Here is a 15,852-nt window from a genome sequence, read left to right as displayed (position 1 = left end):
AACAAATTTCCCTTCCCCGACAAACTTGGGTTTGTTTCCAATCAGAATGCAGTATGTAACATGACCCGCTCACGCTTTAAAACTGCCGTTTGAACACCATCGATCACATACTGCATTCTAATTGGAAACAAACCCAAGTTTTTCCCTCTCCTTTTCCTCTCCAGTCCCCCAAGAGCCGCTACGCTGGCTAGTCCTGGAGGGGTAAAAAGGGAGCTGGGATTCGACATTTTTCTGGCGTCTGCGAAAATAGTATCTTAAGAACTGGGAATGTCTTTTAATCTATCTAAGCTCTAAAGCTAAGTCGAGTAACCCCGTTTTTATTTCGTTTTTTTTTTGTTGTTGAAAGTACTCTGTAATACCTAACTTTAAAGGAAAAAGTAAAGAATCTGTAAATGGGTTCAAATCGAAATTACATATTCTGTGTTTAATTGGAAAAGACAACATTTTACATTTTATATTTATAATTATTGACACATATTTCAGATGCTAACTAGTTATTTGGTTATTTCCTAGTATTTTTTCCTTCACACTTTGGCAGCCGAACCAACACTCAGGGTCTTAAAATGACTGAATAGAAATTGCTGCCTAGTCTCTTCCGCAGGCGTCTAGTTTTCTCTCTTCTCTCTCTTTCCTGTACTGGACTTCCTGTGTTGGCTGAGAATTGACCAACCTCCTTTTCACCACAGGAAACCCAACCCTCTCGAACAGCAACAAAAACCAAACCAACAAAAACCTTAGCGAGTAGCCTGCGAAGGAGGCTAAGTGCTGCCTTTGTACTTACGTAATTACATCTACAAATGGTTAGACTTTCAGTTGGCTCGGTGATAACCACTTAATGGCGTTTTGTTTGGATGAGGCGGTATTAAGCCATAAGTTATATCCTGCTAGTAACGAAAAGTGCCGGCTCCGAAAACCAAAACATTAATAACATAACTCTAATAGACCTATCCCGAATTCGCTTGACTGACCACGCCTCACGAAACAATGGTTTGTTTGAAGTCGAGATTGAACTTGATTCTTTTATTCATCAAGTTCAACCTCGACTTGAAACCTGAGGGTTGTCCAAAATAGACGAACTGATACGGATGGTAAAAGTTGGTTTACCATTGGTACAGTTGGTGAAAGTAATTAACATGCAAAATTTGTGCATATCATTAACTTGTTTAATGTGTGTATGCTAAATATTTACATGACGTGGTTATGAATGACGTCGTCATTTAGAATATTAAGTAAAAAAGGACTTGGAAAAAATAAAAAATTTAGAACCCTCCCATCACCAAATATATTACCAATGGTACATTTGGGTTTTCATGACAAGACATGATCAATAAATAATCACCAAACGTACCAACTGTACCAATGGTAATACATTTGGTGAAGGGGGCCCTGTCTTCGTGTATCATTATGTATGCACACTTATTATCACAGGGTAACCAATTCTATTTTTCACCAAACGTACCAACTGTACCAATGGTAATACATTTGGTGAAGGGGGCCCTGTCTTTGTATCCCAATGCTAAAGTAGCTGTAGCCTACGAAGACAGGGTCCCCTCACCAAATGTATTACCATTGGTACACTTGGTACGTTTGGTGAAAAATAGAATTGGTTATCCTGTGCTAAAGTGTACATAATTAATGAGACACATTTTTTTCGTTTTTTTGTAAGTAATATATACAGTATTCATGTCCGTGTTGTATCAGATATACGACCTTGAGACGTAGCCAAGTGATTGTATATCTGCATGATACAACACGGACATGAATACTGTATATGACTTATCAAACGCCTAGGTTAGTTCCTTTGTGTTTCACTAAAGTTTTCAAAATTAAAGTGAATCTGGCCAAGAAAATCCAACTTAAAGTTTCTGCAAATGAACACAGTTTTGTATCAGATTTACAACACTCTTCACGGTAGTGATTTCTGTTGTGTTTTCCTCATGAATTATTAATGGTTTTATAAATATATACACATCTAGTTGCAAGGTTGTCATAGAGAGAAAGAACTTTTGTAATTATTTATATATAGTGAGAAAGGAATATATTAAGAAAAAAAAAAAGAAAGAAAGAGTTCAGCTCCAGTGATTTTCTTACGGCTTTTTAATCTATTCGTTTCTCACTAAATTACTGTTATTTCTTCCTATGACATAGACTGCGAACAGCCCTACTTTTCCCTTGAATTCTGTGAGCAGTTGTCTGTTGGGATTCCTGTGTATGTGCTCACAGAATTAGGAGGGAAAAGTGGGACTGTTCACACAGTCTACCTATGACAACCTTCTTGCAACTAGGTGTATATTGCTTTTTTTATAGTTTTCTTCTTTTTGCTCTCATAGAAACTGTTCCATTTTTCTCAAAATTACTTTGTATGTTACCCAGAGAGACCTCTCCAATTTTTGAGCAAAAGTACTATTATTGAAAATGTTATGCAAAAAAAACAAATGATGCAAGAAAGAATTGAGAAAGAAGGAAAAAAAAAATAAGTGAGGGTTAGTGGCCTGAATAAGGGGTTGTGTGATATAATTATTCACCTAGGGCAAAGCCCGAGGCGAATACACACATAGCCACGAGCTGAAGGTGGATAACTGCCTTATTTTTACATAGCAAGGTCTTCTTAAAGACAAAAGAGGACTTACAAGGCTATGGTTTCAGAATTAATATTGATTTAATGGACACGGCAATTAAGAAAGCTTTTCGTGGCAAGGTTCCCAGTCATTTTTGGAAAAAAACACCAAACTTTGAGAAATCATTCACTCAATCTTAAACTCAACATCAGACATTAGTCCATACATGCAACAACAACAACAAACAAAGGAAAAATATGAATGACAGTACGGTAAGGAATATGTGGATTGACATTGGATATGAAAAAAAATTTATCCAGCAGTCAATTAATGAGGCTAGAATGGGGGCTAATATTGACTTGTTTTAAAACGCAGGCTTTGAAGTTTGAGATATGTTTACGAGAAAGTTTGATATATGTTTACGAGAAAGTTTGAGATATGTTTACGAGAAAGTTTGAGATATGTTTACGAGAAAGTTTGAGATATGTTTACGAGAAAGTTTGAGATATGTTTACGAGAAAGTTTGAAATATGTTTACGAGAAAGTTTGAGATATGTTTACGAGAAAGTTTGAAATATGTTTACGAGAAAGTTTGAGATATGCTTACGAGAAAGTTTGAAATATGTTTACGAGGAAGTTTGAGATATGTTTACGAGAAAGTTTGAAATATGTTTACGAGAAAGTTTGAGATATGTTTACGAGAAAGTTTGATATATGTTTACGAGAAAGTTTGAGATATGTTTACGAGAAAGTTTGAGATATGTTTACGAGAAAGTTTGATATATGTTTACGAGAAAGTGATACCATATTTATATGTAAACACCGGGTTATTTGGCAGTAAGACGATTTTTTCTTAATTCCTTTGAAAATGTTGTAAACATTTAAAATGTTAAATGAAAACCTGAATTTTACCCCCGTAATAAAAGAAGTAATCGTTTGTTGAAATTTTTTAAAGCGAGCACATTAAAGCGTATTGAAAACGGCGCAATTATGACATACTAGTAATAAGTGTAGAACATATATTTTAGATTATGTGACACACACAGATGCGAACGAAGTAATGAAATATATCTTCATGATTTGATAATGACATAAGGGTATAAGTATACAATATTACATAAGAGTATGAGGTTTTCCTTGTATTAATATAAAAACATTCTGACATAAGCTTTGTGGTGTGAAGTGGTAAACGAGCTTCAATTAACATATCACCTTCTGTCTTCTGACGACAGCCCTTTCCATAAACAAGGACGTGCGATTAGATCTGTCTTCGTGATTTGAAAACGGCGCATTACATATAATGTTAGTTTCTATACTACGGGATCCGTTCGCATATTTTCGTAGTGTCTTCGTGATTTGAAAACGGCGTATCACACATAATAATGTTTTCGTACGGGAGCCGACGGTAGGTATATTTTATCGTTCTCGAGTACATAGTTATATTCGATTCTTGGCGACCGCAGACAGTTCTTTTTTATTAAACATCCACAAAATCACATATATAACATTCAAAAATTCGAGGTTGATGAATTTGTTGAGAATGTTGAGCGTATAGATGAAGGGAAAGCACGAACGGTACCACCAATGGTACCAACTGTACCAAGGGTACCATTGGTAAGCCTTGAAACAGGGTGATGTGTGGTTTGGTGTCTTATGAATATTTATGTTTACCAAAGGGTGACCAGTTCTAATATGAACACGCAAGATTTACCAAAGGGTGACCAGTTCTAATATGAACACGCAAGCTTTACCAAAGGGTGACCAGTTCTAATATGAACACGCAAGCTTTACCAAAGGGTGACCAATTAAACTGATTGACGTGTGCATCTGAATTTTGATGACTTTGATAATGAATTCGTGAATCTTGCATATTAATTACTTTCACCAACTGTACCGATGGTAAACCAGCTTTTACCATCCGTATCAGTTGGTGTATTCTGGACATACATGCATGTCCTATGAGTCAACAGCCCATTTGGGTTGTATGTATACATATATTAGACCTACTAGTTGGATTTGACTAAAACAACTAGTCCTCTTGCCCTCATGTCCTATGAGACGATAGCCCATTTGAGTTGTATGTATACATATATTTGACTGACTAGTTGGATTTGACTAACAATTAGTCCTCTCGCCCTCATGGCCTATGAGTCAATAGACCATTTGGGTTGTATGTATACATATATTTGACTGACTAGTTGGATTTGACTAACAATTAGTCCTCTCGCCCTCATGGCCTATGAGTCAATAGACCATTTGGGTTGTATGTATACATATATTTGACTGACTAGTTGGATTTGACTAACAACTAGTCCTCTCGCCCTCATGGCCTATGAGTCAATAGACCATTTGGGTTGTATGTATACATATATTTGACTGACTAGTTGGATTTGACTAACAATTAGTGCTCTCGCTCTAATGGCCTATGAGACAATATTAGTAAATAACCAATCCGCGGGCCTTCTGCCTCATGAGCTATTGACTCATTACCCATTAGGGCTCAAGGACATATTTGCTAAATACGTATCAAACAATTGTTGTCGTTCGCGGGTTTCCTGTGGTGACAAACCACGCTCCCCTCCCTACACATTTCCAGTCCTTTTTCGGCCAAAACCAAGATGGGTGACTAGTTAGTAATGTTTCACTCGATTTACTGTAAGTTTGAGCAGTTTTGAGCAAGAAATTCGCCTATTTAGTGATAAAAATTATATTCCAATTTCCAAATATGGTAAGTACATTCCTTATATGGTAAAAGAAACGGCTCGAGCGGAACGACAACTTTTCTATGTGGAAAGTTTGATATGTACGGGGGAAAGACAAACGGGTTTTGAAACCCGTCCGAATATTAAACTGACTCTTTTCGACGGACTTGTTTTTTAACCTTACCTAACCTTAGATACTTTAAATTATCACTGAAAAAATGTTGCGGCCCTGTGATTAAATTTAAGGCAGTGTCATCAAAAGCACCAAGCACACGCTGAAAAGTACTACAATCTTCTGGTACTCTAATTTCGTTGCAGCGCCTGATATTGAAAAAAAGGTTAAAAAAGCTATGTAAGTATATACGATATTTAACTTGTTTATCCAATGGAAATTATGCTGAGTGAAACAGATGTAGTCCCTGAAAAGCAGCCCGTTCCCTAGAGGCGAACTGAGCTGTTCTCTTGATTAAGTTCTGCTGAAAAAAGAAATGTATAATTTTATTTCTGTTATTATAAGAAGAGGGCATACTTACTATTGGATTTTGTATTGACCGTGGTTGGTCCTGTAACAAAAGATTACAAGTTTGTTAGTCATATTTGTCTCTGTTTATAACACTTATTTATCGGTACATGAAATAGTATACTTACTGTTAGTTTTTAAGGTGACCATCGTTGATTTTGGTGTGTTTACCGACACTTGCCCTGATAATAAGATATTAAGTTAGTTAGTCAACTTAGCCTCTCATTATAATTATAAGCAGCATAGCATAGCATAGCATAGCATAGCATAGCATAGCATAGCATAGCATAGCATAGCATAGCATAGCATAGCATAGCATAGCATAGCATAGCATAGCATAGCATAGCATAGCATAGCATAGCATAGCATAGCATAGCATAGCATAGCATAGCATAGCATAGCATAGCATAGCATAGCATGCCATACTTACTAGGCAATACTATGAGCTCTTGTATTACACGATCCTCATTTTCGTGCTTTCCTTCAAGACAAACAGCAGTGTAGTAGATCTTTTCGTCATTCAAGGATATGTCTTGCAATACCGTGGCCGATTTTCCTTCCTGTAAGTTTTCTTTTGTTGGGAATTTCAGACGAGAAAGGAAAGGTTTGCATATAGCGCTTTCGTTATACGGCTTATACAGTACTTCTGTATCGTTAATAGCTATGACAAAGCATGGAATCCAATTGCTACTATTCCACCAAACACCGAATTCAAAACGACGTATCCTCTCGTTTGCGTTGTTGAGCTTACTGAATGTAGCGTTGTCGCCTTCGGTATAAGTAAGTGAACTTGGAACCGCGTAGCCTGCAAAACATAGATAAAAGAAATCCAAATTTTGAATAACTAGGGCAGGTACACAACATACAAAGACAGCACCATAGTTAATAGATTAACTATGACAGCACAAATTAAAACTGGGATCCAACCTACAAGGGATAACATCAAAGGAAAATGAAAGCCCACCAGAATAGTCTAAAGAACAAAGGAAAAGCCTTAACAGATAATCTGCAAGTAGAACTACGAACAAGATTTAAACTTAAACCTCTGCATGGCCAATATAAAAGACAAACAAGTAAATCGGATGTCGATAAACAAACAAACAAACAAAAACACACACAAGTGGCTGCGCGGAACAGATCTAAAGTCTGAATCGGAGGGACTCATAATTGCCGCACAACACCGAGTGCCTCCTGCGAGATACTACGAAAAACACATCCTTAGTAAATATGTTGATACTATGGATGTAGAATGTGTAACGAGTATGACAAAACCATTCATCATATTGTTGCTGGGTGCCCAGTACCGACTCGCAGGAAGTGAATTCATAGAAAAGGACACGACAGACGTGGCAACTTCATCCACTGGAAACTCTGTAAGCACTATGAATTTCAAGTTTCGAACAGTTAGTATGAACACCAACCAGAGCCGGAAAGTAATGGACAGTGGTAATCTTATGGGATCTGCAAGACGACACCGGCAAACAGACCAGTATATAATTGTTAAGGAGAAGATCATAGACAAATTTTCTTTCTTTGTTGATATGTCAATTTCATCAGAAAAGAATGTGAGCTTGAAACAAATTGGAAAACTGTTTAAGTATATAAGGATCTTGAGATCGAAGTTGGTGAGAAAAATGTGGGGAATGGAAACGAATGCTATACCGGGCATCGTTATTGGGGCACTAGGCCTCACAAATCAGTGCTTAGGTAGGAATGTCAAACAACCACCAGGAAACATAGAAATCGCCAAACTGTGAAACTTCGCACTACATGAAACTGCGCATATCATTTGAAAAATCTTTTAAAATCATAATTTCACAAAGAGAGTCATTCTGAAAAATTCAACCTACTTGCTGTGGAATGAACAAGGAAGGAAACTTTGGGAAGTTGAGGACACTAGTGCAGAAGTTTAATCCAACGGTGTATGGAAGATCGAGCTTTGAGAACGTTGCAAAGCGTTTAAAAGAATCCTAGTCAACTACGATGCTGACTGCGCTCCTGTGTTATTGTTTACATCGTTCTCCTGCAACGTTCTCAAAGCTCGATCTTCCATACACCGTTGGATTAAACTTCTGCACTAGTGTCCTCAATTTCCCAAAGTTTCCTTCCTTGTTCATTCCACAGCAAGTAGGTTGAAGTTTTCAGAATGACTCTCTTTGTGAAATTATGATTTTTCGGTCGTCCAACAGTTAGACAACCCTCTTTCGAAATCTACCTTAGGTTCGTTGCCAAAATTCTTTAATCTTTAAGTGACTATGTATCATCATATTGTGACGGTCAAAACACATCTAGCATCTATCTAATCAGCTTTTAATAGAAGCCTACGCACTAGCTTTTAGAGTAAAAATTGCGCCACCGGAAGTGATTAGAAAAACATTAAGATACATAAGATAATAGTTATTTGCAGACTATATGATTGCACGAACGAAGGCTAGTTAATCCTTCTACAATAATACATGGAAATGTTTGACAAAAAGACAAAAAAATACATTGATTTGTCGTATTTTGTAGTTTCGGTGCTCTTAAAAAATCTCATAAAGTCGAACAAAAATCCCTACAAAAATCTATTTTTTCATGTGTTCCTGATTTCAACTTTTCCTAAAATGTTAATATCACCTAGATTTTTAAGAGTTTTTTCGAATGAGCTATAAAAAATATAGAGTCCCGTACAAAATTTGAGGCTTTGCTTTGCCCCATTGAAAGCTCAAAACGCGTATAGTTCTTCAATAAAATCTTGTAGATTTTTCAGCGGTTTTTGAGCGCGCGCACATCGTGGGCTCAAATCTCAAGATTGTTTAGTTATTGTTTCAATAGTAATGTCTTATAAGTTATATCGTAAGTTGCCAGATAGCCGAAGTCGCTATGTTTGTAAATAGGTAATTTAGGATGGTCAAACACCAATCTAAGCTAATCCTAGTTGTAGTGTCGGGATCCCTGTGTATAGCGAAATATTATGGTCTAGATAGACACGTGGCGTGACCGTGTTGGATTTTTAGGACTTTACATTTATACGATCAAGTTCCCAGTTAATTATGTCCTAAATAAACCAAGAAATGATTAAGTCAGAACTTTACAATTGGCGACGAGCGAGGATGATAAACATTCAATTGGGATTTTTTTTTTTTAAATGGCATCTTCAAGTCTAGAAATTGGTGGATTAAAACCGTTTGATGTACACAGTGACCCGAATAGTTTGGCGCTGGAATGGAAGCGATGGCTTCGAAGTTTTCAACTTTATGCAGATGGAAAAGGGCTGATTATCGCTCCAGATAAAGATGACAACAAGATACAACGTAGGGCTTTACTTCTTCATTCAGCAGGACCGGATGTTCAAGATATTTTTTACGTTTTACCAGATACCGGAAGACCGAAGGATTACGCGAAGGCAGAGAAAGCCCTGAGCGACTACTTTGTGACTCAGGTAAATATTCCTTACGAGCGACACCAGTTTCGGGAAATGACCCAGAAAGAAGAAGAAACCATCGACCAGTATGTAGTACGATTAAAGCGTAAGGCAGAAGCATGTAACTACGCCGACCAGACCAATGACCAGATCAGAGATCAAATAATTTCAACTTGCCGTTCGAACGAGCTTGGACGCAAACTTCTTGAGAAGGGACAGGCCCTCACTCTGAAGGAATTACAAGATACAGCAAGAACATTTGAGGCCGTAAAACGACAGGCAAGGAATATGTGCAACCCTTCAGACCAAGGCCCAAGCCATGTAAATTGGATTGGTAAGAAACCATTCAAAGGAAGGGGAACAGGACAACAACCACCCAGGTCAAAAGAGAAGAAAGAGGAAGAGAAACCGAGTAAAGGTTCGTGCTACAGATGTGGAAGACAAGGACATTTGGCAAAAGATGTTAACTGTCCAGCCAAAAACAAGGTATGCCCAATAAATGTAAGCAAACGGGACATTTTGCAAACTGTTGCAAGACCAAGTCAAAGGAAGGTACTTCCAATCAAGGAGGTAAAGGAGTTCGTCAAGTAACTGAGCAGCCAGATTATCCATTTGCAGTCACTACAGCAGACAAGGAGATACCAAATTAAAGATTGACATTGTCATTGGGGGAATTCAACTTGAAGGAGTATTATTGGATTCTGGATCTACATGTAATGTTATTGACAGACAAACATGGGAGAAACTCAAGAGTGAAGGAATTGTTTGCAAGGCAAAGAAGTCTGATAGAAAGCTGTTTTCTTATGGTTCAGAAAAACCCCTCAGTACTGTTGGTGAGTTTGAAGCTGAACTTTGTTACAAGGATAAGACAATAACTGTTTGTTTTGTTGTAGTTAAAGAGAGAGCAATTCCAATATTGAGTAGAGAAACCTGTGAAAAACTGGAAGTCCTAAAGATTGTTATAAATAGTGTTGATGAGCAGTCCTCTATATTTACTGAGTTCAAGGAGTGCTTTGAGGGAGTTGGAAAACTCAGAGATTTCAAGGCCAAACTCCACATAGATGATAGTGTTAAACCAGTAGCCCAGCGGCAGAGACCAGTACCTTTTGGTGTAAGACTGAAAGTGGAAAAGAAACTCAAGGAACTTGTGGATGCTGATATTATTGAACCAGTTACAGGTCCAACACCATGGGTAAATCCAGTTGTAGTAGTGCCAAAGAAAGGGGATGACATTAGACTTTGTGTAGACATGAGAAAGGCGAACGAGGCTATTGTAAGGGAACGTCACCCTATACCTTCAGTAGATGAAATTCTATACAACCTAAATGGCAGTAAAGTGTTTAGCAAGCTAGACCTGAAGTGGGGCTTCCATCAAATTGAATTGGACGAGAATTCCAGGGATATCACCACCTTCGTTACACACAAGGGACTGTACCGCTATAAGAGACTTATGTTCGGTATCAGCTCTGCACCAGAATTATACAATCACATAATTAGACAAGTCCTAGCTGGCTCTGAAGGTGCTGATAACATTTATGATGATATAATTGTGTATGGGAGCTCAGTTGAAGAACATCACAAAAGGCTACGAGAGACACTGAACTGCATCAGGAACAAGGGGCTGACCCTTAACAGAGAAAAGTGCGAATTCAGGATGTCAGAACTTACCTTTATGGGGTATTTGCTTTCTGGAAAAGGAATTGGCCCAACAGAGTCCAGGATTGAAGCAATAGTTAATGCTCGAGAGCCACAAGATGCTGAAGAAGTACGCAGCTTCCTAGGATTAGTGAACTTTAGTGCTAGATTTATCCCAGACCTTGCAACGGTTGCTGAGCCACTCCGGAGTCTAACGAAGAAAGGAGTAACCTTCAAGTGGGGTAAAGCTCAACAAGTGGCATTCAATGCTCTTAAAGAGGCTTTAGCTGGCTCAAACACACTAGCATATTTTGATAGAGATACAGAAGAAACCAAGCTGATCGCAGATGCCAGCCCAGTAGGACTTGGGGCTGTACTCACCCAAGTTAAGAGTGGAACAGAGCGTGTTGTAGCTTATGCCAGCCGCAGCCTAACAGATGTAGAACAAAGATACTCGCAAACGGAAAAGGAGGCTCTTGGCATTGTTTGGGGCTGTGAGAGATTCCACATGTATCTCTATGGAGTTGAGTTTACACTCTTGACAGACCACAAACCCCTGGAGATAATCTACTCAGCCAGGACAACAGCAGCACCAGCAAGGATTGAAAGATGGGTTCTCAGGCTCCAGCCTTATAAGTTCACAGTAAGGTATATTCCAGGGAAGCAAAACATTGCTGACACTCTGTCGAGATTGACAAACATTAAGGGACACTGCATTGATAAAGATGCAGAGGAATACATTCGTCACGTTGTTACTATGGCAACACCAGTTGCTATGAGCCTCGAAGAAATCGAGGAAGAGTGTGCATCAGACCCTGAGATGTCACAGTTGAGAAGATGTATACTCACAGGTGAGTGGGATGACGTCCCCTCTCAATACAAAGCAGTAAGATATGAACTGTCTACCTTTGGGTAAGCTTATACTAAGGGGGACGAGGTTAGTAATACCAAAGGATTTGAGAAAGAGAGTCCTCAGTCTTGCACATGAAGAACACCAGGGTGTAGTAAAGACAAAGCAAAGACTCCGTACCAAGGTGTGGTGGGCAGGAATGGACAAGGAGGTTGAAGACAAGTGTAAAGTATGTCAAGGATGCCAACTAGTTGCTCAACCATCCCCACCAGAACCCTTGAAGTCAACACCCTTTCCAAACGAACCTTGGCAGGACCTGGCAGCAGACTTGATGGGTCCTCTCCCTGCAGGTGAATATGTTTTTGTCGTTGTTGACTACTTCAGCAGATATTTTGAAGTGGACATATTGAAGTCTACTACAGCAACGAAGATCATCGAAAGTCTAGATAAAATTTTCTGTACTCATGGTCTACCCATGACCTTAAGGACAGACAATGGTCCACAATTCGTGTCGGAACAGTTTACATCATATCTAGCTGAGAATGGGGTAGTCCACAAAACATCAACACCTTTGTGGCCCCAAGCCAACGGTGAGGTAGAGAGACAGAATAGAAGTCTACTTAAAGTACTTAAGATTGCACATGCAGAAGGGAAGAACATGCATTCTGAGCTAAGAAAGTTTCTCATGGCCTACAGGACAACACTTCACAGCAGTACGGGTAGTACACCAGCCAAGCTACTCTTCAATAGGGAAATGAGATCAAAGTTACCAGAGTTAAAAGAAACACTACCAGCCTACAGTGAAGCAAGAGACAAGGACACAGAAAACTAGCAAAAGAGAGCTGATTATGCTGATACCAGAAGAGGAGCTCAAGAAAGCAACATCGTAGCAGGTGATACAGTTTTGTTAAAAAAAAGAAAAGAGAACAAACTGTCTACAACTTTTGGAAAGATTCCATATGAAGTTACCAGCAAGAGCGGCAGTGAGGTGGTAGTAACCAATCCTGAAAGAGGAAGTTACAGGAAGAATGTCACAGAGATAAAGAGGTTCTTCAAAGATGGTGATAGTGAAGACCCAGTCCACGTTCAGCCTAGTTTTGGGAGCATCGAGACCCAACAGGAGAACTATGGTACAGGGACTAGTGCGGAGATTGTTTTACAGCCGCAAGGCACGAAACAGGAGGTTCCTAGTACTCCAGCAAGACCCAAGAGAGAGAGAAGGTCACCAGAATATTTGAAAGACTACCATTTATATAAGTGACACTTTTCAACTAAAGTCTAGTAGTTCAATCAGACATTTCACATTTTGTTGTTTATTGATATAGTTTAATCTTTTCTAAGGAAGGAGGGATTGTAGTGTCGGGATCCCTGTGTATAGCGAAATATTATGGTCTAGATAGACACGTGGCGTGACCGTGTTGGATTTTTAGGACTTTACATTTATACGATCAAGTTCCCAGTTAATTATGTCCTAAATAAACCAAGAAATGATTAAGTCAGAACTTTACACTAGTTGCAGTGTATATAGTGTAAGATTACAGAAATACTTATAGTCAATTGAAAAACAACATTGTATAATTACACATGTGTAATTAATAATAATAATAATAATAATAATAATAATAATAATAATAATAATAATAATAATAATAATAATAATAAACTTTATTTTGTGGAAATTGAATGGGCAGAACTGTGGTGGAATAATGATAGATGTGTTGATCATCACAGTGAATGAACGATCTAAGCGAACGCTGTAAAGAAAGACTTGAAAAAGTGATTTCAAGCTTCAACGGGAATCGAACCCATGACCTCCGCGATGCCGGTGCGATGCTCTGCCAACTGAGCTATGAAGCCAATCATGTTGGCGAGCGGTCATTTTTGTTGGGTTCTTCACGTCCCCATAAATAATAAGTGTGGAAATTGAATGGGCAGAACTGTGGTGGAATAATGATGGGGGCTTGAAGAACCAACCAAAAATGACCGCTCGCCAACATGATTGGCTTCATAGCTCAGTTGGCAGAGCATCGCACCGGCATCGCGGAGGTCATGGGTTCGATTCCCGTTGAAGCTTGAAATCACTTTTTCAAGTCTTTCTTTACAGCGTTCGCTTAGATCGCTCATTCACTGTCTATCATTATTCCACCACAGTTCTGCCCATTCAATTTCCACACTCATTATTTATGGGGGCTTGAAGAACCCAACAAAAATGACCGCTCGCCAACATGATTGGCTTCATAGCTCAGTTGGCAGAGCATCGCACCGGCATCGCGGAGGTCATGGGTTCGATTCCCGTTGAAGCTTGAAATCACTTTTTCAAGTCTTTCTTTACAGCGTTCGCTTAGATCGCTCATTCACTGTGATGATCAACACATCTATCAAACTTTATTTTATATAGCGATGTTTCCGTATAGTTCAAAACCGCTTTACAATAATATACATAAAACTAATTAAGAAAACCATCTACAACTACTCTACAGTTTATGCTAACAATTTATATAAATAAGTAAATGGAATGGATGAATGAACGAATGAATGAGTGAGTGAGTGTTAATGAGTGAGTGGGTGAATGAAAATACATAAATAAGTAAATGGAATGGACGAACGAACGAAGGAATGAGTGAATGAGTGAGTGAGTGTTAATGAGTGAGTGAGTGAATGAATGAATGAAAATACATAAATAAGTAAATGGATGAACGAAAGAATGAGTGAATGAGTGAGTGAGTGAATGAGTGAGTGAATGAATGAAGTTGAAAAGTTATAGTAAATTAAATCAAATAATTAAACAATTCTGGTTCATATTCTTATATACAGGCTACATCTTAAAGATCAGGGTATGCTTGTTTGAAGAGCCAGGTTTTCAGTGAATGTTTAAAAGTAGACAAAGAGGTACACAGACGAATATTTGAAGGAAGTGAATTCCATAGTTCAGGGGCTGCGCAAGAAAAAGCTCTCTTTCCATAGGACTTAAGATTATAAGAGGGCTTTGACAGGAGGTTAAGTCCAGAAGATCTTAAAGATCTTGGCGGTTTATAAGACGTAAGTAAGTCGGAAAGATAGGATGGTGCACAGTTATTTAAGATTTTGAAAGTTAGGAGCAAGATCTTGTATTGAATTCGCTGTTCGACAGGTAGCCAATGAAGGCTACAAAGAATAGGCGTGATATGTTCAGATTTGCGAGAGAATGTAAGGACTCTGGCTGCAGCATTCTGTACCAGTTGTAATTTTTGCAGAGAGGATTTAGGCAGACCATAGAGAAAGGAGTTGCAGAAATCTAATTTAGAAGAGATGAATGCATGTATGAGTGTCTCCACAGGCCTTACCACTAATGTGTTTCCTGATTTTACAGATGTTTCTTAAGTGGAAAAAGCAGGATTTACACATTGATGCAATGTGGTGTTCAAGAGACATATTCTCATCAAATATAATGCCAATATTGCGTGCTTTAGCGGCCATTGAAATATTATGACCCGAGATTTCAATCGAGTCAATAGCAGGCCTGGGACGGTAAGAAGAAGATAGTAAAATCACTTCAGTCTCATCACCATTCATCTTCAAGCTATTCTGCATCATCCATCTGTCAATCTCACCCACACAAGCTTCAAGCTTTGATTTTGCAAGATCAAGCTGGGACAGAGAAGATGAGGAAAAGGTAATATACAATTGAGAGTCATCGGCATATAAGTGGAAATTTACGTCATAGCTACGAACAATGTCACCAATTGGTGAGGTATACAATATGAAAAGAATAGGCCCTAGAACAGAACCTTGCGGCATATTAATAAATATTTCTATCGATTACTTATCGTAGTTCTCGCCGTTTCGTTGTGGTAATAAACTGAGTTACAGAAAAGACGAAACTCGTACGTGTTGTTTACTTGGTCATAAAAGTAATAATTATGGACTTAATATAGACTTTCTCGAGCTGTGATTGGTTGAGCGAACAGTGATTCTTAAACGATAGTCACCGCTGGAGCGGCGATTATGCGGTTTTCCAAGTTTTCCAGATCACAAGTTATACTTAAATAATAGTAAAATAAAACTATGAAAATAATAGTAATTAGTATAATTTTGGACTTGAATATAGCGTTTCTCGAGTTGTGACTAGTCGAGCGACCAGTGACTCGGAGACCATAATCACCGCTTCTATGGTGATCATGCGGTTTTCCAGATTCCAAGTTTAC

The 15,852-nt window shown here is 38.4% G+C and overlaps 3 non-coding genes across 3 annotated transcripts; 2 read left to right on the top strand and 1 right to left on the bottom strand.

The window, feature by feature from the left end:
• Positions 1–13,452: 13,452 nt before the first annotated feature.
• Positions 13,453–13,525, bottom strand: Trnaa-ggc (transfer RNA alanine (anticodon GGC)). The gene has a single exon. It is a non-coding gene; the product is annotated as a tRNA-Ala (tRNA).
• A 144-nt stretch (positions 13,526–13,669) lies between these two features.
• On the top strand, positions 13,670–13,742 carry Trnaa-ggc (transfer RNA alanine (anticodon GGC)). Its single transcript has one exon. It is a non-coding gene; the product is annotated as a tRNA-Ala (tRNA).
• A 157-nt stretch (positions 13,743–13,899) lies between these two features.
• Trnaa-ggc (transfer RNA alanine (anticodon GGC)) lies at positions 13,900–13,972 on the top strand. The gene has a single exon. It is a non-coding gene; the product is annotated as a tRNA-Ala (tRNA).
• Positions 13,973–15,852: the final 1,880 nt, after the last annotated feature.

The sequence above is a fragment of the Actinia tenebrosa genome, unplaced genomic scaffold, assembly GCF_029948245.1.
Source record: "Actinia tenebrosa isolate PJP-AT-01 unplaced genomic scaffold, QUT_ActTen_1.0 PGA_scaffold0__85_contigs__length_37466705, whole genome shotgun sequence".
In the NCBI taxonomy this organism is placed as follows: Eukaryota; Metazoa; Cnidaria; class Anthozoa; order Actiniaria; family Actiniidae; genus Actinia; species Actinia tenebrosa.
Note: the sequence above shows the minus strand (reverse complement) of the source record. Positions and strands in the feature narration are given on the sequence as shown.